Source organism: Mustela nivalis, assembly GCF_964662115.1.
Source record: "Mustela nivalis genome assembly, contig: HAP1_SCAFFOLD_223, whole genome shotgun sequence".
Lineage (NCBI taxonomy): Eukaryota > Metazoa > Chordata > Mammalia > Carnivora > Mustelidae > Mustela > Mustela nivalis.
In genome coordinates, this window is record NW_028136413.1 from 280,764 (window position 1) to 300,876 (window position 20,113).

Consider the following 20,113-nt stretch of genomic DNA (forward strand, 5'->3'; position numbering starts at 1 on the left):
CTCATCAGTGTTTCGTATATTGTAGCGTACAGATCTCCTACATATCTTTTTACATTTATCCCTGAATAGTTAATGTGTTTTTTATGCTATTAAGTTGTACTTTATGTTTTATTTCCAGTTGTTGGTAATATGTCAATAATATTGTATTTATTTTAGCATTTTCATGTTTCAGGTATGAAAGAACTTTGCACTCCTTGTATAAACTCAATTCTTTATTACGTTTTACCCTTTTTATGTATTGCTGGATTCAATTTTCTAATTTCTTAAGGAGTTTTGGTTCTATATTCTTGAGAGAGCTGGATAGTTCTCTTGTGTTGTCTTTCTTTTTGGTGTTCTGATAATGCTGACTTCATAACACTGAGTTGAAAAGGGTGTTCTTTTTGGAAGGAAGAATTGGTGAAGAATTCTTTCTTAATTTTTTGGTAGAAATTCACCAATGAAGTTGTCTTGGTGGGGGTATTCTTTTGGTTTTGTTGTTTTAATTGTTGAAGTCTTTAAGTACAGATCAGTTATTTTAAATATATATAGGTCTTGTACTTCACCTATTCTTATGTAACCTTTGATAATTGGAGAAATTCTTTGAGACATCTCATCTAAGCTGACACATACACAAATTGTAAGTTTCCCTTATCCTTTTAATATCTATAAGACTTGTAATGATATCTTTTTCTTGATTCTTGGTAGAATTTGCCTCTTCTTTTTTCCTTTGACTTAATGTAGTTTTCCGTTTTTGAAACCTTTGGAAAGACAATCTTTTAAACTAATAGAAAAAGACGAAGTAATACTCATTCCCTAAATTTAAGAAATGTTAATAACTCTTTTTGTGCATTTGATTTGGATAGGTTTTTTTTTAATTAATATTTTATTTATTTATTTGCCAGAGTGAGAGAGAGAGCGAGCACAAGCAGGCAGAGTGGCAGCAGAGGCAGAGGGAGAAGCAGGCTCCCCACCGAGCAAGGAACCTGAAGTGGGACTCGATCCCAGGACACTGGGATCATGACCTGAGCCAAAGGCAGCCGCTTAACCAACTGAGCCACCCAGGCATCCCTGGTTTGTATCGTTTTGATTAAAATATTCAAACACTGGGACACCTGGGTGGCTCAGTGGGTTGGGCAGCTGCCTTTGGCTCAGGTCATGATCCCAGTGTCCTGGGATCGAGTCCCACATGAGGCTCCTTGCTCAGCAGGGAGCCTGCTTCTCCGTCTGCCTCTGCCTGCCATTCTGTCTGCCTGTGCTTGCTCTCTCTCTCTCTCTCCCTCTGATAAATAAATAAAATCTTTAAAAAAATAAAAATAAAATATTCAAACACTGAACAATTTGCAGGAATTGAAACAGTGAGCATGTCTTCTTTTTCTCCCTCAGTGCCTTTCCGAACCACCGTTATTGAAGGAGATCTATATCATTCCTTTGCATATTTCTGTATTTTTTGGTACATATTTGTATGAATTCATCATCTGCATAAACCTTTTTTCTAGTTGGAAAATCTGTTTAAATGGAGTACTTTACGTATCTTTTTGCATCTTGGGTTTTTTGTTTTTGTTGTTGTTGTTTGACTTAGCTTTGTGTGACATACAACCATGTTGATACTGGATCTAGCATGCATAAACAGAATTCCAATTTTCTTGTAGAATACCAACAGTTTGGGGTTATCAGGTTTCAGGTCTAGAAAAGAGAGTGGAAAATGGGAGGGTGGTAAATGGTATTCGAATCTTTTACTGTACATTTTCCTTATCCAGAAGTATAAACTTCTTTTTGTATGTTTGTTAGCTGTTTGAAATTCTTCTGTTTGTTAACTGTGTTGGAATGTTAAGAAAGTATAATCTTCTGGACATTGTTCCCAGAGTTATAATTAGAACTTTGGTGTTCCTTTCATTTAGTGCCTTTATACACTTTTCTTATGTTTTCTGTCCTTTGTCTTGTTACCTGTAATTTCAGGGTGCAAAAGGACCAGAGTATGTGCCCGTCTTGATTTTCTTTCTTTTATAAGTTTCAGATAATGTAAGGATGTTACAGTTTTCAGATGGCTCCTTTACTGTTGCTTGTTACTTTGAAATGGGACGGAATGCTTCTCCACCTTTACTCTCTGCCTTTCTTTTTCTGGCAGCATCCATTGCATGTGAAGACTTGCTGGGTGCCATCAGTAGGTCACCAGGTGGAAAGGGGATAGCTTTGCATGCTTTATGTGGCGTTAGGAGACAAATCGGGCTCCCAAAAGATTTCCACTAACCAGATATCCTATCAGATGGGAGTTGAAGGTGTCAAGGTGCTAAGAACCTAGGTTGGTGATTTGAACTGACTTGGTAAACTTGGAATTAATAATAAAGTGTATTCCTTTGTGTGTGTCCTACAATCTCGAAGGCATGGCTGCATCTGTACCATACCTTTCTGATTGAAGAGATTGTTCCAGGGTTTTTGGTTAAAAATTTAAATCCACCTCTAGAGATTGTTTTTTGAAGCTCAATGTAGAAGATTTCAGTGCTGAATTTCTTTCTTATGTTTGTTCTCTGGTGTTTAAGAATCAGTAGCTAATGGTTGTTTGAAATCACTTTTCTTTGGTCTGCTGTGTGTAGGGTTTATACCCCATAAAGAAGATTCATATATTGAAAGACTTCAAAAGTGATGCAGCCTCAGAATATGTGAGCTACCAGTATTCTGTAGAGGTAGCAGTGCAAATATGCTATGTGGAAATTTTTTTAACTTTAAAAAAATTTTATCTTGAAATACTTGTAGATTTATATGCAGTTATAAGAAATACTAGAGACATCTCACATCTCCTATAACCTTTATCCTGTTTTTCCCGGTGATAATGTCTTGAATGACTGTAGGAAACAGTAACACATCCAGAAACTTGACACCGGCACAATCCAGACTTTATTTAAATTCCCAAGTTTTACTTAGACCTATCTGTGACATTGTCGGGTAGAGGAAATGAGAAAGAAAGAGAGTGTATGCGTAATTAGTTGTAGGTAATGTTACCATACATGTAGTTTGGAATGCCACCATCACAGTGAAGATACAGAGGAAGTCCGTCACAAGAATCCCTACAGTCCCGTCCTCTGCTCCCAGCCTCTTCGGCAACCACTCATCTGGACTCTCTCCACTGATGTTGTCATTTCAAGAAAGTTTTGTAGATGGAATCCTATATATGTTACCCATTAAGTGTGGACTTTTTTTCACTTAATCATAATTTATTTAAGGTGAATTCAAATTGTGTGTTGTACTAGTTATCCCTTTTTACTCTTCAGTTGGTATTCCATACTGTGGACATACTGAGGCTATAATCTCCACCCATTGCAGGGTATTTGAGTTGTTTACAGTTTTGGGCTATGATCAGATAAAGCTGCTAGAAACACTTACGTAAAGGTTTTGGTGTGAAAATAGGGTTTTCTTTCTTTAGAATACATGCCCAAGAGTATACTTACTGAGCAATGTATTGACTGTGTTTTGGCCTTTTTTTTTTTTTTTTGACCATGTAGATGAGAATGAAATACCTGCTGTTAGACATTGCTAAACAATACACCTTAAATGAAAAACTGTCATCTTAAGTTCCTTTTAATTCTATTACAGTTTGTGTTTGAAAATACAATCTTTTGCCTTTGGTAACTGTGAGAATTTGTTGAAAACTAAATTACCTTCTACTAAAAATTTTGGAGGGTTGGGTTTTCACTTATAACAGCATTTTTTTAATATTATTATACACAATTCACCTGTCAAACAATTTAGCGAGTTTATACATGTGTCCATTAAACAGATATTTGTGGAGAGAGGGAGAGAGAATCCTGAAGCAGACTTCCGACTCACGATGAAGACCAACGCCGGGCTGGATGCCAGGACCCTGAGATCGGGACCTGAGCTGAAACCAAGAGCTGACCGTGCATACCATTTGGTTTAAATGGTAAAGATGTTTCTTAATTCCCAAGATACCCATTGAAGGGCAAAGGTCAAAATGGCTTCAGATTGCCTTAGAGATCCAGGCTCCCTCTGCTACTTCTTCTTTCCCTAAGGCTGGTTCCTCACAGTTGGCAGAAGACCTTCACTGGTAATTTGGGCTTCAGCTCCTGGTTTAGAACACTAAAATTTTGGTTCCTTGTAGCGTACACCAGGGAGTGTTTAGGCTACCATAGCATTTTCCAGGTTGTGTAGATCAGAGTTCAGGCTACTGCACCATTTTCTAGGTTGTAGCTATTATGTTTATTGGTTCCTGGTTTTCCCACTGTGACCTGCCTAAGGGATGTGAAGGAGTGGTACCTATTACAGAGCTGGGGAAAGGCTTAGGAAGTCATTCAAGTGAGTTTTAGGAAACAATCTTGGAGCTCTTTTCCCATAGACATAGAACTTGGAATCGAGCAGAGTTGTCTGACTGGCTCTTGCCAGTGAGTTTGCCTGAGAGAATAAATGGTGGCAGGTCTTCTAGGTGAGGTATGAGGTGAGGTGCTGTGCTCTGTAGGGTCCTGGGAAGGGAGTTACGCACCTGAGCAAATAAAGAGAAGAAACGGCTGCTGGCGAGGGGTGGAACGGTGAGGGGCTGTATACGTGAGCACCAAGACAGATGGCTGAGTCTGCTGAGGTGTGTAATGGTGCATGAAATGTGCCTCTGATGACCTTTGGAGGTAGCTGATTGTCCTCCTTGACCTGCTTCCTGAGAACTGGGCCCGAACCTATTGACCTCCCCTCACCTGCCTCGTTTCTTCCCTTCTATGTCAGCAGTAAGCGTCAGCTACTGGCATGATCCTTCTATCCAGCATTTTATAAGACTTTCGAAGGAGAAGAAGGCCTCCAGAATTAACAGAGGCAAGTGACTCCCTCCCTCCCAATGTCCCCTCATAAGCCCAGAGGCCTGAGGTTTTAGGGGTTCCTTCTTCAAAAGAGAGAGTTCCAGTGTTCACTCTCTCTGGTGGCATATGAAACATCCTCACCGGGACAGGGAACTTTTCATTGTGGTTCATCTGTTATGCAAAAAATGTGATCTTACATATATTTATGTTATTGTATTCCTCTTATTTGGGGGCTGAAATTAAGGATCATTTTTATATGCTTAAGAACAATTTCTAGTATCTTTTACAGTGAACTGTCCAAATAAGGAATCACCTTTTTGGCCGTATTAAAGTGATAATAACACTATTAGGCTCTGCAAGTCACTTCTATCAAGGAAGGCAATGAAAAGATTTGAGATGGGAGGGTGACTCATTCTCGATCAGATTCAGAAATTAGCCAAATGACCCCAAATCCTTGGGCATGCAGGGAATCCTGGCCAAAAAGATAGAGCCTCTGGGTAGATTTTGTAAGAAATGCAAAGAAAGTTTAAAGTGACAATAAGGACAAGGACCTTCCTTTGAGCTGAGGGTGAACCCAGGCTTTAGGAAGATGGGACCAAGGCCTGAAGAGTCTGGCTAAGAGGCCTGAAGCCTCCATTCGGGGCTCCTGAGGCAGCTTTCGTAACCAGAGGCGTGGCCCCCCCTTGGAGCCCTGGGGACCTGGGTTCCCTGAGGCAGTGAGTCAGCAGCCTGCCTACCTTCTTTCTCTGCATGGGCTGGCATGTCCAGAGTGCTTCCCAAGTAGGGTGTGGTGAGCATCTTTTCAGTTTTTGTTTCAACATCCAGTCTGTTGTGGATGATACTGTATAACATACAACAAAAAAGATTTCCTAGAAATAAAATGCAAGATAACCTATAAACTACAAGCTCAAATGATTTATTAGGAGAATCAATAGACACAGAACTCCTATATCACATTGCAGTATATTTCTAAATGCTGCTCAGGTTTTGTTCTTAAGATAGTTACACTTTAAGCAACAGGGCTGTAGAACACAGATTTTATCTTCCTTTCCCCCTTTTATTCGCCATCTCCTTTACCCACGCTCCTCACCCTGGAGCTGAATAAGTCCATTTTGGGGGCAATGTTTGCTCGTGCCTTCCTCTCCTGCAGTCAGTCTGTGAGGTCAGTTTATAAGCATAGAGTTTTACCCACACAAGTTGGAGATGAAGGGAACATGGTAAGAAATACGTCTTTATTTTATTTCATTTTGCTTGGACATTTATCTGCCCCATATTCTGACCGCAAAATATTATATCGTCTTGATCTCGCATGTTGATTTGAGCTGAGTCCTCAGTAGTTTGCACCTGGGCACGAAAAGCATATTTCGAAGAGGAATATTAAGATCTGATGTTTTGATGTAAAACACTTGTCTTTCCTGTGTACAATCATGGGACATTTTATGGTAATCTTTAAAGATTTCATTTATTTATTTATTGGAGAAGGAGAGCATGAGTGGGAGAGCCAGAGGGAGAGGGAAAAACAGGCTGTCATTAGAGCAGGGAGCACATCCTGACCTGAGCCAAAGGCAGATGCTTTACCGACTGAGCCACCCAGGTGGCCCAAGGGACATTTTTATTTCTAAGATCTTTATTTCCACCATTAAATCATTAAATAGATTGTAGTTACTTTGGTTCCAGCAGGTGTAAGTTAAAAAGAATCGAATGTGAAAGTCATGGTTTCTCCCATTGGTCCACAGGAAAATCACTGACCCCAAAGAAGAGCAGCTGAATCCTCATTGTCTCTTCTCCTAGGGCGGGCTCTGCAGGGATGCTTTCTGATCTCACTGAGCGATAACTTGTCTCTGTGTCTCTCTCTCAGGATATTTTGCTTGAGTCTATGGCGTCAGTCAGCTGATAAGGGCATTTCTGCAGAAGACAGAATGTCATTGTCAAATTAAATCTTGGGACTGGGATGGAGACCACCTTCTGGAGATTAAAGGTAAGTGAACATTCGCCCTCTTCTTTCCCGAATTGTTTCATTTGTGAAGGTGGCCGCCTGGTTCAAAATGTTAAAAATATATTAATAGGTGACTGCCTCTCTCCCACGCCTGTCCCCAGCTACTTGCGCCTGCTGCCACCGTCAGCCACGTACTTGACATCACCAGATCCCCGGTGAAGAATGGGTGCCTGGCTTCTCATCCTTTGATGTTATCAACAGGGCTACTGATAAAAACCCTTATCGACGTGTCCTCTGCATGAGTGGAAGACCCTGCCAGTGGGACTGTGAGCGCTCGACCCCCGTGTCTGCTGTATTCACAATCACGAAGATTTTATTGTCAGCGTGACAGTGTCTTCAGTACAATTTAGAGATGTGCAAGGCTGGTGATAGTGATATGTACAAAGGCCTTTCATAGCTGCTCCCTGATTTCATCCCTCACCTGCTCGGTTAACGATCAAGAACAGTTTTATCTTCTCTCACAGGAAATGAGACAGGTCCGGTTAGTGGCAGAACCAGGACCGAATAGACTGCAGGTCCCACAAGTCCAGGTTGCTTCCATGTTTCTCTGTACAGAGCCTTGTGCTTGCTCAGGGAGGTCTTTGTGGTCCATCAGTCAGTGGTGCCTGTATCTCAGTGGCCATCGTGTGGCGGAAGGAGCTGGATCAGAATGCAGGGGCAGATCGTGTGCAGTAGGAACAGATGCGACTGGAGAAATGCCTCCTCTCAGCCCCACGTCCTTTCAAATTGGTCCCGAGGTTTGTTTTCTCCTTCGTGTCATATAGTTGGGTTGATCAGGAATACATCTGACATTTTCATTTCTGGTCCAGGTACACTGAGTCTTAGGTACCCCTTTTAAGGATAAGGTTGTCTGCCAGTAGTAAGGACGGCAAATAGCACAGGGTAGAACAGATTTAGTGGAGGTATTTTGGATAAGTCCAAAGGGTTTTTTAAAAAACTCAAGTCCCCTTGAAACAAAAGAATGCCTGTTCCAACCATCTTCATGTTCATTCCCTGCTAGAGGGTAAAACTACTTGACACTTGCCACTTGACAATGGCAAGGTCTCCAGTATCTTGTAGGTCTTCCTTAGCATAGGAAAGTTCTTTTGAAACCCTTCCCTCTCTTTACCTCCCCCACCTTTCAAGGGTGTATCAGTTCCCCCCACAACACTGATGCCACTCTTTCTGTGCACGGATCCTGTCCCCATGCTTTAATAAAACCACCGTTTTGTACCAAAGAGGTCTCAAGAACTCTTTCTCGAAATCGGCTCTGGACCTCACCCCACCAAACATCACCTACATTTCAAACCTCTATGACTGCTCCCCTGTCTACCTGCCATTTGGCATTATTTCTATCTTTTCCTACAAATGATGGCAAAGGAGGCACTGCTAGGCTTTAGGGGACAGGCATCAACTCTGGAACAGGATCAGTGCACACTAAGATCATGGAGTGGAGTAGCAACCAAATTAAACACAAAACAAAGCCACTAAGCGCAAAGTTATGGGAGAGGGACCCGCAAACCCTCAATTGCAAGTTTAGAAAATGAGAGGGGAAGGAAAAGCATTTTGGTACAGGTACACCAGAAGAACTGTCACATGTGCTTTGGCCAAACCTCACTCCCCATTTGACCCAGTCGTTGGGGGAAAAAACAAAAAAGCAATAGCTGTGGAAGACACACTTGGGTATCTCATCCAGAATAAGCAGTCAGTAGGTCCAGTACAGCCAGCAGCCCTAAAGACCTTGAAAGCTGTGCCCCAGATAACTGGGCATATGACCATCACCTCCAGGAGCTCTCAAAACCACCAGTGAGTGATTCCTATTCCAACAGCCAGATGGTCTACAAACCCTGGTGTCTGCTGTCATTTCATAGTGGATATTGTTTCCCGTCAGGCATTAAGCAGAAACCAAAGAAACTTTGAGAGGATCTGCATCCAAACCCATAGGGAGAAAGGATTTTTTAAAAGCTCTTTATAAAAATAAAAAGAAAAATAAACCTAAAAGTCGGCCAAAGCGTTTCCACAGTTCTATCCTCCCAGTGGCCTGGGTTTGGAGGCAGCAGCACCTCTACGGTCTCTCCATGGATAGCAGGAACTCCGGAGGCAGATCATATGGGCCCGGACCTCCAATTACTTCTTTCTTGCAATTAGGCACTTGGAGGCTGAGGATCTGTAGAGGTAGGGTGCCCCCGAAAGGCAGAGAACACCTCCCCCAGAGGACAGCGTCCATGAGTCCTCAGGCATATCAGTGCCCAGAGTTTTCGCCCAGGGCAAACCCTGGTGTGGGGGGCAGGGGAAGGCTCAGGTGCAGTCCCCCCCTGGGCGATGCTGGGCATGGCCAGGACAGAGGGCGGTGGACACCCCCTGCAGGGGTCGTCTTGGAAAGGCCAGTCCACCAAGTAGCTCTTCCCAGAGTCTGGCACCGGCCCAAGCTGGCCTCCAGTCTGTGGCTTGGTGCAGACCGAGACCAGGACCCCTTTTGCCTGGTGCGTGGTGGTGGCAGGGGACGGGAGCTCGCCACCAGGAGAGCCGCCAGCCCTCCCGTTCTGGCTCCTGACCTCACCTGGCACAATCCCAGCCCGAATGGGCATATTTACAGGCCAGGGTCTGGTTGGCCAGCTGCTTCATGCAGCAGAATTGCTTCTTCATCGTGGCGATGGGGTGGGCAGCGGGGCTCCCGCGGGGCAGCTGCCAGCGCGGGGCCTAACCCTATCTCCTGGACTAGCATCAGTCAGGACTGGCAAGGGGGGTGGAGTCAGGCCTCTGCTGCTGCACACCTGCCACTCTGTGCAGGCGGAGGACCCGCGGACCAGGCGTATCCACCATTCTGCCCTACCGCCTGCCTGGTCTAGGTGCATAGCTGCGGGTGGTGATAGAGGCGCAGTATGGGCAGTGGCCAGTGAACTGCCAGAGCAAATCATGACCAAGCTGTCCCTGCAGAACTGATGGGGCAAAGAGGGACAGAGCACTCTGGAGCCACTGGAGGCTGGAAATACACAAAGTCTCCATGAGGGCCATCCTCTGTGCGGATACAGACCTCTGGAAGTTCTCTGATGATCCTCTCTCCTAGCTGGATGGATGTATGTGACCCTGTAATTTACACCAGAATGAAAAATGTACCATTGGGTGGAAAGACCATACCACAGGACTTTGTGTATTGTGATCCCACTTAGGGGAAGTAGAGGGCCATGTGCATTTTCTGGGGGCAGGCACCTGGGTACAGTCAGGCGCGATCATGCACTAGGGGCATACCCTGGACAGGTACCAAGGAGGACAATGGGCCCAGGCCTGGGTGGGAAGTTGTGGGGATGAGCTGTGGGGACAGGGACCCGGACCAGTAGCCAGAGAGCCTTGGCTGTTCGGAGGTACCTGACCAGCAGGGGCGTGTGGGAGTGAGCGGCAGGAGGTGGGGTGCGGGGGTGAGGGGTAGGGAAGGGGCATGCAGCCATTGCCTGGAAAGGTCTGTATGCTTAGGCACAAGGAAGCTCTGGAGAGGGGTGTGGGGGAGGGGCATGCAGGCATTGCCTGGTAACTTCTGTATACTTAGGTACACCTGAGCTCACAGAAGGGGCGGGGCAGGGGCATGCAAGGGTTGCCTGGAAAAGTCTGTAGTCTTTTGATTCTTAGCCTTGCGCAGCTTGGGGTTCTGGGACACTTGGCGGGGTAGTCCGACTGGGCTGGACCCTTTTGTACCGCGGACCAGGACAGTTGTATGACCGTCAGATGTTCTCCTGGGCTGGTAGGCTGGGCTCTGGCCTAGGCCATTCCCTAGGGGCCGTGGACAGCAGCCAAACCTCTTTGACCAGGGACATTGATATTAAGAGACAGTGCTGGGGAAAGGGACTTTCCCTGGGGATGCCAGGGATTTGGTTGATGTCATCTTAACCCAGACACAGATCAGTAGACTCCTCCATGAGATTGAAACATTGGAGGCTGAAGTGACTCATTGGAAGTTGTGCCAGTGTTCCACCCAGGGACCAAACCATCAACACAAAAATACTGTGGAAACTGAAGAGACACATCAGGGACCTAGAGCAGCGGCAGCAGCGGAAGCTGGACAAACATCAGCTGGAGGTGGTGGGGTTGCAAAACACCCACCGGCAGAAGCTAGCAGACCTCACTGCCAACAACTTAGAGACTATCAACAGATGGATCGGCTCTCCAAAGAGGAGATTGGGAAACTCACTCAAATTATCCAGTAAAAGGATTTGGAAATTCAGGATCTTTCTAGGAAAATCTCTGGGCCTTCTCAAAGCCAGAATGGGCACGTGGAACAACTTCAGCGCCAATTGCAAGAGTGTACTTTGAAAAGTGAACAGGTCTTGGTGGTCCTAAATGAGAAGACGAGGGAGAATAGCAATCTGAAAAGGAACTATCACAGAATGACCAATCGACTTGCTGCCAAAGAAGAGGAACTCCAGATGAAGATGCAAGAGGAAAATAAAAAACTCCACTAGAATAGAAAGCAGTGACATAGAGGTGTTTAGAGAAATGATTTGGAATTTGTCACACATTATTCGAGAAAAAGACCTGGAAGTGGATGCATTAAGTCAAAAATGCCAGACTTTAATGACAATCCTGCAGACACCCAGTACTGGTAATACGGTTGGAGGAGTTTCTATTGATCAGTTCCAGCAGCTTCCACAGGAACGGGACACATTAAGACAGCGGGTGACGATCATGGAGGAGTGGAAAGAGCAGGTGCTGACCACGGTCCAAAATATGAAGCGTGAGTCATCCCAGCTTCAGAGAGATCTGCGACAACTCCAGGCATGGGCTTGCACCAACAGCGAGGTTTTGAAACTGCAGACGACCTCTCTTGACCAGATCCACACTTACCAAGGACATGAAATAAAATTACAAGAGCTAGAGAAGGAACTAGCACAACTTCAGCTCCGCACCAGGGAGCTCTGCAATGCCAAGGAGCACCTTTTAGGAAACCCAGACACGATTTTCCTCCGGCCCTCCAGCGACTCTGCAGAGGCAGCTGACTCTCTGAAGGCTATGAAATCTGACCGAGTGAGTGAGTCTTCTCAGGTGCTCTGAGAGGAGGTAGAAGAGCTCAGAAAATCAGGGCAAGGAAAAGGTAAAAAGATTGAAACCCTCCAGGAAGATCAGCAGAGACGGATTGCTTCAGGGGCTGCTACGGGGGAAAGAGAAGGCAAGCCACAGGAACACAGCGATTCCGATTCCCACATGGAGCAGCAGAAGGAGAAACAGGCTGTTCTACAAGATTTCCCTCAGGCTCAGGACCTCTGAATCCCAGCCAAAAGTGAGGAACTGCTTTCTTTACAGGAGAAGCTCAGGGGCCAACTGAGTGAGAATGAGCTGCTGAGGCAGGCAGTCACCAGCCTGAAGGAGAGGATAGCAGATTTTGAAATGGATGTGTGTCGGCTGAAAGAGGAAAATGGAAAGATGGTGGAAACATGTAGAGAAAAGAACATGGAAAAACAGGCCTTGCAAGAGACAAATCGGCTGCTGTCAAAGATGCAGAGGGAGGAGGAATCCCAGCCTGCCATGATCAAAGAGAAGGCACTTTCTCTGGAGCAACTGCTGCGAGAGAAAGAACACGTAGAGAGGGGGGAATTGAACTGGCATATGGACGTCATTCAGTCAAAGCAGGAAAAGGCAGTTTTGGGTCAACAGGAGAGACATGATGTCGTGTTGGCACAGAAACAGAAAGAAATGGAAACCTGTGCCCTCCAGAAGGAGGGTCACCAGTTACATGAGAGAGAATTGCGCCTAACCCAGGAGCTGGAGAGAGGATGGCACCTCGCTGCAGAAGCCCAAGATTCTCGTTGCCCGGAAAGTTTGGCTTCAGAATACCAAGTGGCTCAGATAAGAGAGGAAGTGACGGTCCTGCAGGGAAAACTCGTTTTGTCTTCCGCTGCCATGGAAAAGGGCAACCGTGGAGCCAGTCTGCAGGTGGAGTTGCTGCGGGAGCAATTGCACGTGGTCACCCAGCAGAAAGAGGAAGCTGCGCTCCAGCTTGCTGCCTCCCAGGAAGAGGGAAGGCACTATGATTGAAGGCTAGTGAACCTCAAGCTGGAACTCGCTGAATGGATGGAAAAGGCAGACACCCTAGAAGGAAAACTGAAGTCGTTACAGGGACGATGGCATCAAACAAATGCCGACTTGCAGGTGAAGGAGGACCAACTCCAAGAGTTCAAGAAACAGAATGAGGTCCAGCAGGAAATACTGGAGGACACACAGAAGAAACTCTTGACCTTAGTAAGTAAGGCTGAAGGAATGGTGGACAAAACCCTCCTAAGGAGACTCTTCGTGGGATCTTTCCAGGCAGCTGATGCGGAACGGCAAGAAGCGTTGAGGTTTATGGCAAGCACACTGGGGATCCAAGAAGACCAGCTGTGGCAGCTGCGTGGTCATGAGCCTGCGGGTGTGCCCAGTGGGGTGACTGGGGAGCCTGGATCCAGAAGTGCCCCCAATGCTACTGGGAAGACAAATCACCAAGCTGTGGCCAATTCTTTTTCAGGACTTTTTGTCCAATTTCTAGAAGCGGAATCTCATTCACCTTCTTCATCACCAAACTCCCCTGCTCATGACATGAAACCCCCAGATTCAGGAGGAACAGGACAACTGCCTAAGAAACAAGGCCCACCACGACTGAATGCTACCCTGGGATCCACACCCGGAAAAAAAGATGTCAAGCCCCGAACCACAGCTGTGTCTCCTATTAACCCACCTGGACCGGAAATGGATGGGTTGGAGCACCTTCTTCTACATGTTATCTCTGATTCTTTACCCAGATACACGCCCTATATACTGTCACCTGCCAAGAAGGTTGGAATGGTGGCCAAAGACCTCTCAAAGAAATAGATGATTGTCAAGCCAGAGACGAGACCATGCTTTGAAGATCCCAAGTCATTCTGTGTCTACCTTAACCCCAAATGCCCTTTTTCAAAATGTAAACTATTTGCAGTTCTGCTTTCAGCTTAATAAACATAGTATTGTATGACGTAACAAAAAAAGGGGTCATTTAATAACTGCGGAAGTATTTGCCAAAGTGAAAACAGTGGTGACTTCTTTTTCTAAGATTTTCTTTCTATCTTTCTTTCTTTCTTTCTTTCTTTTTTTTTTTACAGAAATTAGGGGCACACAAGCAGGGGGAGAGCAGAGGGAGAGAGAGAAGTAGGTTCTCCACTGAGCAGGGGAACCTGTGACCTGATACTAGGACCCTGGGATCATGACCAGAGCCAAAGGCAGACGGTTAACAGACTGAGCCACCCAGATACCAGAACAGTGGTGACTTTGTTAGGGCAGTCGACACTGCTGGGCTTGGGGACTGTGGTCAAAGGATTCTTCCAATAATGTCTATAATGCTTTAGGGTTTTCACAAGGGTCAGGTGTCTTCGTATATCTGATCTAGGGAACACATCAACTCGTTTTAGTCTTCCAAATTTATCAAACGAGTACACACTCCTTATATGGGAAACAAAGTGAATAGCACGAAAGTACAAGATGAATATAAGGTTTAAAAAAAAAAAAGGCAAGTTTGCTTTTCCCAGGTAAGTCTCATTTCTGTTAGCTTATTTTTTAGTTTCTATTTTTTCAAAATCATTTCCTTTTCTGTGGTCTGCAAAAGCACTCTATGGGTAACCTGAGTCCTCTTGGGCCTTATGTATATTTCTCTAGTTAGGAGTATTGTATTCCCTGACTTGTTTTATTTTTTTTTCCCTCCAAATCACTCTGCCGTGGAGACCATTTGAAATGGGAATGAATCCCATCTTATTCTTTAAAAGAAAATCCAGCTGCTTATGGTTCTACCCTACATTATGCAAATAGCTCCCCTTGATTAGCATGTAAGCGGTTTTTACCTGGAATGTCCATGGTCAACTCCCTTGTTCATTTCTTCAAAAGCCCCTTCAAATCTTCCTTTGCCCTTCGAGGCGAATTATTCCATTGCACCTTGGAAAGGATCCATTCAGATTTCTTTAAGGACCTCAGTCCATTTTCCATTCTTCTCTCTCTACAGCCTGCCAAATATGGTCATTCCTTCCCTGCTTTCCTGTTGTCAGTGCTGTGATTCACCCACTGCTGTCTCAGACTGGTGCAGAAGACTCCCTAACAATCTTGCTGGTTCCACTCTTAGCCTCCCTTAAATCCATTCTGAACTCTGCTGTCAGGAAGAACTGAGATGAACATGTGATGTTGCTTCTCTGCTATAATAACTGGAGGGTTTCCCCACTGCCTGGAGTTTGACCTTTAAGAGAGCATCCAAGCCCTTGCCTTTGCAGCCTCCCTTCCTCTTCATCGTTCACATAAAGGCTGCCCTTTAGCTCCAGGTGAATTCTTGCAAGCCCCAAATAGATTATTATCCAAATAACTTCAAGTCCATGAGCCTCCTCTTTGTGCCTTGACAAAGGTACAAGTGAGAAATTTCTCATTTCATCCTCTTCTTCACCCGTAGGCGAAGGGAGGGATTCCAACCCTAAAGCTATGCAATGTCCGCATGCAACATAGCTGAGATCCACCGTAATTTGTTACCGACCTATCCTCATGGCCCAGGGAAGGAGGACACACACATCATGCAGGGCCATGGGGGACGTTGCACCTGGGAACAGAATGGACAAGGGCTGTGGGTGCAGACTATGTAGTAAGAGGAGAGTGAAGGTGAGCCCTACTTCCTGCAGGAGGGAATGACTGGCTTGCTGGATCATTCCACAGGCTGTCAGGGAACTGGAACTTACTACTTGGGGAAGAACTGTACCTGGTACCTGTGCTTAGGATGCCTTGTTGGCCAGAGGATCTGATCTGTGGGAGCAGAGTGGGAAGAGAACATGGAGTGAGGCCATTTGAGGCCATCTGAATCTTACTCAAACTCAGGCTTTCCCTCACAGTGGACTCTGATATTTGGACATCCATTTCATTTGAGACCCTTAAGGCATAGGAAAGGTGCTTCTCCAGGACGTGAAGCTGTCATGTGAGCAGGAGGGAGACGTGGTCATCAAAACCAAAATGTAATATCTTCCATAGATGTTCATGCAGTTGATCCCAAGGAAAACCCTGGGTGGCCAAGGGGTAGAAGGAAGAACTGAAGTCCTCCAGCACCATGGAATCTGGCAATGCACTGTGGACAGAAGCCTCCACATCCACCTGCAGGTAAGATAAGCAGACTTTGGCTTCAGCCTGTAGCAAGTAGGCCTTGGTGACTCTATTAAGCTGGTGGGGGTGCCATGACCCAGAGAATAATAGACAGCTGGATAGGAAGGCTCAGAGCCTATGAAAGACTCAATTTCCAGGAGAGCCCTGTGCATGGCCAGCAACTGCTGCTTTCATGGTCTATAACCCAGGGCTAAGGAGGGCTGTTTCTTGCATTGAGATCCCCTTGACAATTGACAGATAGCATGGATGGTCCAGGGACTCCAGGAAGGAGAGAGGAGGCTACTGAAGCCTTTTCTCCTAGGTACTAACAGGTGATTTTTAAAAAAGATTTTATTTATGTAGTTAAGAGAGAGCTCTGGCTGGAAGAGGGGGTGGAAGGGAGAGGGAGAAGCAGGCTCCCCACCAAGCAGGGAATCCCCCTGCCAGGCTTGATGTCAGGATCCTGAGATCAGGACCTGAAACTAAGGCAGATGCTTCACCAACTGAGCCACCCCATCACCCTCAACAGGTCATTTTTACTTGCACATTTTTTACTTGCCTTTTTTGAGGGGAGACCCTCCTGCCTTCATTGTGAGCTCATGGACAAGTAACAGCCTAAATTGGCTTCTGTAAAATTTATAAACAAGGAATATGTTGCCTCAGAACCCAAAAAGTACTGAGAGATGTTGGACTTCTATGTCCTTTTTTCTTTTTTAAAGATTGAATTTGTTAGTTGATGAGAGAGAGAGAGAGAGAGAGAGAGAGAAGAATAGAAGGGCTGGCAGGGGCAGAGGGAGAGGGAGAAGCATGCTTCCCACTGATCAGTGAGCCTGATGCAAGGCTTGTTGCAGGACCCTGAGATCAGGACCTGAGCTGAAGGCAGGCACTTACCTGACAGAGCCAGCGAGGAACGCCCACATTTGTAGGTCCTTAACAAGTTTGCCAAATAAATTTCCTCACAGTAGGATGTCTTTTTTTTTTTTAACATTTTTTTTATTTGTCATAGAGAGAGAAGCGAGAGCAAGCACAGGCAGACAGAGTGGCAGGCAGAGGCAAAGGGAGAAGCAGGCTCCCCGCCAAGCAAGGAGCCCAATGAGGGACTCGATCCCAGGATGCTGGGATCATGACCTGAGCTGAAGGCAGCCGCTCAACCAACTGAGCCACCCAGGCGTCCCACAGTAGGATGTCTTAAATGTGATGTCACACCTATGTTCCTCGAGAAAGATGGGTGTAGTAAGTTCCTACCCACAAAGGTTGCCTATGATAGCAGAGCGGTTTCGATGCCCTTTGTATAACAAGGTATATTATGTGTCCTTCAAGGTTGAGGCACACATGCCTGTGAGGATGTTGAAATAGGCACTGATCAGAACATCATGGCCAAATCTATCATAGCGAAGTATTCACCATCTTTAAATTGGTTGGACTACCTCATTGTTTTTTTTTTATTTTTTAAAAACATTTATTTATTTATTTTGACGGAGAGAGATCACAAGCAGGCAGAGAGGAAGGGGGTGTGTGGGGGAAGCAGGCTCCCCACTGAGCAGAGAGCCCAATGTGGGCCCGATCACAGGACCCTGAGACCATGACCGGAGTTGAAGGCAGAGGCTTTAACCCACTGAGCCACCCAGGTGCCCCATCCCTCATGGTTTTTTAAATGACTTTATTTCTTTATTTTAAAGACAGAGCAAGAGAGAGAGAGAGATAGCAAAGGAGCGGGGGTAGGGGGTGATGTTGGGAAGGGAAGGGCAGAGGCAGAGAAAATCCCAAGTGGACTCCACCCCGAGCATGTAGCTGGACCTGGGACCCAATCCTATGACTCAGAGATCATGACCTTAGCCAAAAGCTTAACCCACTGAGCCCCTCAGGTGTCTCAGATGATTTAAGGGGACTGGGGTTTATTTTAATCAGGTATGATAAGACAGGCAGATATACAAGTAACTCTCACAACGGAAAAAGTGTTTTTGGACTCACAGATCCCATGAAAGGAGGTGCTGGGAGGCATGGAGGGCCGCCCCGGGAAGCACTAGGCTTAGTCAAGAAAAAGAGGAAGTGAAGGGACAATAGGGGGAAGACCGTTTATCATGGATTCCGTGGGAAGGGGCAGGGGAGTCCGGGTAAGCACGTTTAGAACTGCCTAGTTTGTGTCATCTCAGTGGGTTCTGGGACACAGTGGTGTCTGGAGTAGCCTGTCCTTGCCCCTGGTGTGATCAGGGCAGGGCATAGTGGCCCAGAGTGTAAGAGTTTCTTACAAGAGATGGTTGGGGGTAAAGCCTCTGATTTGGTTGCTTTTCCGGTGAAAGGTTTGCTGGCAGGCAAGCTGCTGACCATCTCTAGGAATTCAGTAAGCCTGCCAAGGACGGTCCCTCCGAAGTCAGCAAGGCCTGAGATGTCAAAGCATTAAATACAGAGGATAGAAAATATGGTTATTATATTTGCTATAGACAGGATTTGCGCCCTCGTAATAAGTCCATTAAGGTTAGGCAACCAGTGCCTCCTAGCAACATTAAAGTTCATTCAGAACCTATGATGTAGAGGCACAAAAGCCAGTCGGCCTCCTTTTATTTTTGCCAATTAAATTATTTTAGTAAATTTTGGATTTCTTTTTTTTTCAAAGATTTTATTTATTTATTAGAGAGAGAGAGAGAGAGAGAGAGAGCAAGTACGTGTGATAGAGCAGGCCTCAGGGGGAGTAGCAGGGAGAGGTAGAGGGAGAAGCAGACTGACTCCTTGCCCAGCAGGGAGCTTGATATGCGGCTCTATCCCAGGATCCTGGAATCAAGACCCAAGCTAAAGTCATTGACTAACCATGTGAGCCACCCAGGTGCCCCTGTAAATTTTGGATTTACAGTTGGGTCAAATTTTGAACCTATGTTGAATTAGTCATGGTAGGTGGGTGTTGGGTTTTGCCACCTGTATTCAGATTTCTCTCTTCCACTCCTCCTATGCTTAGGTCTGTTTCTTCCTGGAAGAAGAAACCCCTGTGGGGTGGGGGAATGTCTCATTACCCTGCTGCTCTTTCTCGGGTTTTTTTTTCCAGAGTGTCCCAAATCAGCATCATCAGCCTTGGAGCTTCCGTTGTGGCAATGGTTGTATGGTTTCAAGTCTCCTGGTGTAAGTCAAGTGGGAATTGATCCCCTCACTGTACCACAGGGGTCCCCTGTATGTTTCCCCCATAATCCTGAGGATCAGGATCTTGTGCCAAACAGATTAGGCAAGGGGGTGGTCAGTGGAAAGGCACAAGACCCACAGCCTATTCGTTGATGAAGCAAAACCATCTTCTGCTACAGCCCTACCTTCTCTCAGTATAGATTGTTTCCCTTCCCCCCTTTTCCCTCTCTACAGATTTCCTCAGGATAGATTTTCATTTCTAACCACACAAAGCCATGTTTCTGTCCCCATCTAATCACATGGCGCACATGTTCTGCATGTTTAGGGGGAAAGGGAGCTGGTTTGGTCAGCCCACAGATGGCCATCCTCTTCTTGTGGGAATGCCAGTCCATCTCCCAGTGTTCGAGTCTACAGCCAGGAAAATCATTCTGTCCATGGCCAGAGTCAGAGCCTCAAGCCCCTGAATCACAAGATTAGTCTATTGACGAGCCGGGGAGCAACAACACTACGAGAAATGCAAGTGTGCTGGTGAGGTGTTTGGCACTGTGAGAGAAGTGGAACACCAAATGCCCCCCCCTCCACTTTTCTGTTTTTGTTCAGCTGGTGGGCCCTGGGCTGCCATGGATGTCTACCTGAAAACCTTAAGGGCTCAGGAAGACACATGGTTACAGGGAGAGGAGTGGCAGCTCGGAGTCGGGCAAGGCCACTCCCAATGCCTGAAACACAGTGACTCGGGAAGCAGCCAGGGAGCCATTCTTATATTTCCCTGGGGCCGCGGTCTCCCTCCTTTGCACCAACAACACAGAGGGTCAGCCCCAGGACTGTGCTTGAGGTGCACTTTCCCCCATAGACCCATACATCAGCCCCAAACACTGGGCCATCACCCAGTCCCTGGAACTCAAGCACACCAGTCAGCATGTCCTGCAGTTGCCAACATCAGGGGGGAGCCTTGGAGACCAATGCAGGCCACATAGGTGACACCTCTCCCCCAGATAGTCAATTCTCATTCATTCTCACCTTTTTGGCAAGGATGGGGTATTATTTTGGAAATGGATGGCGACCTCCATTTGAGAGAATAGAACATGAGCCAACACAGCTTGCCAGTGATTGCCAGTTCCCTCCCAGATCGTCATTGTCACCCCTGAAGCCAGTGACT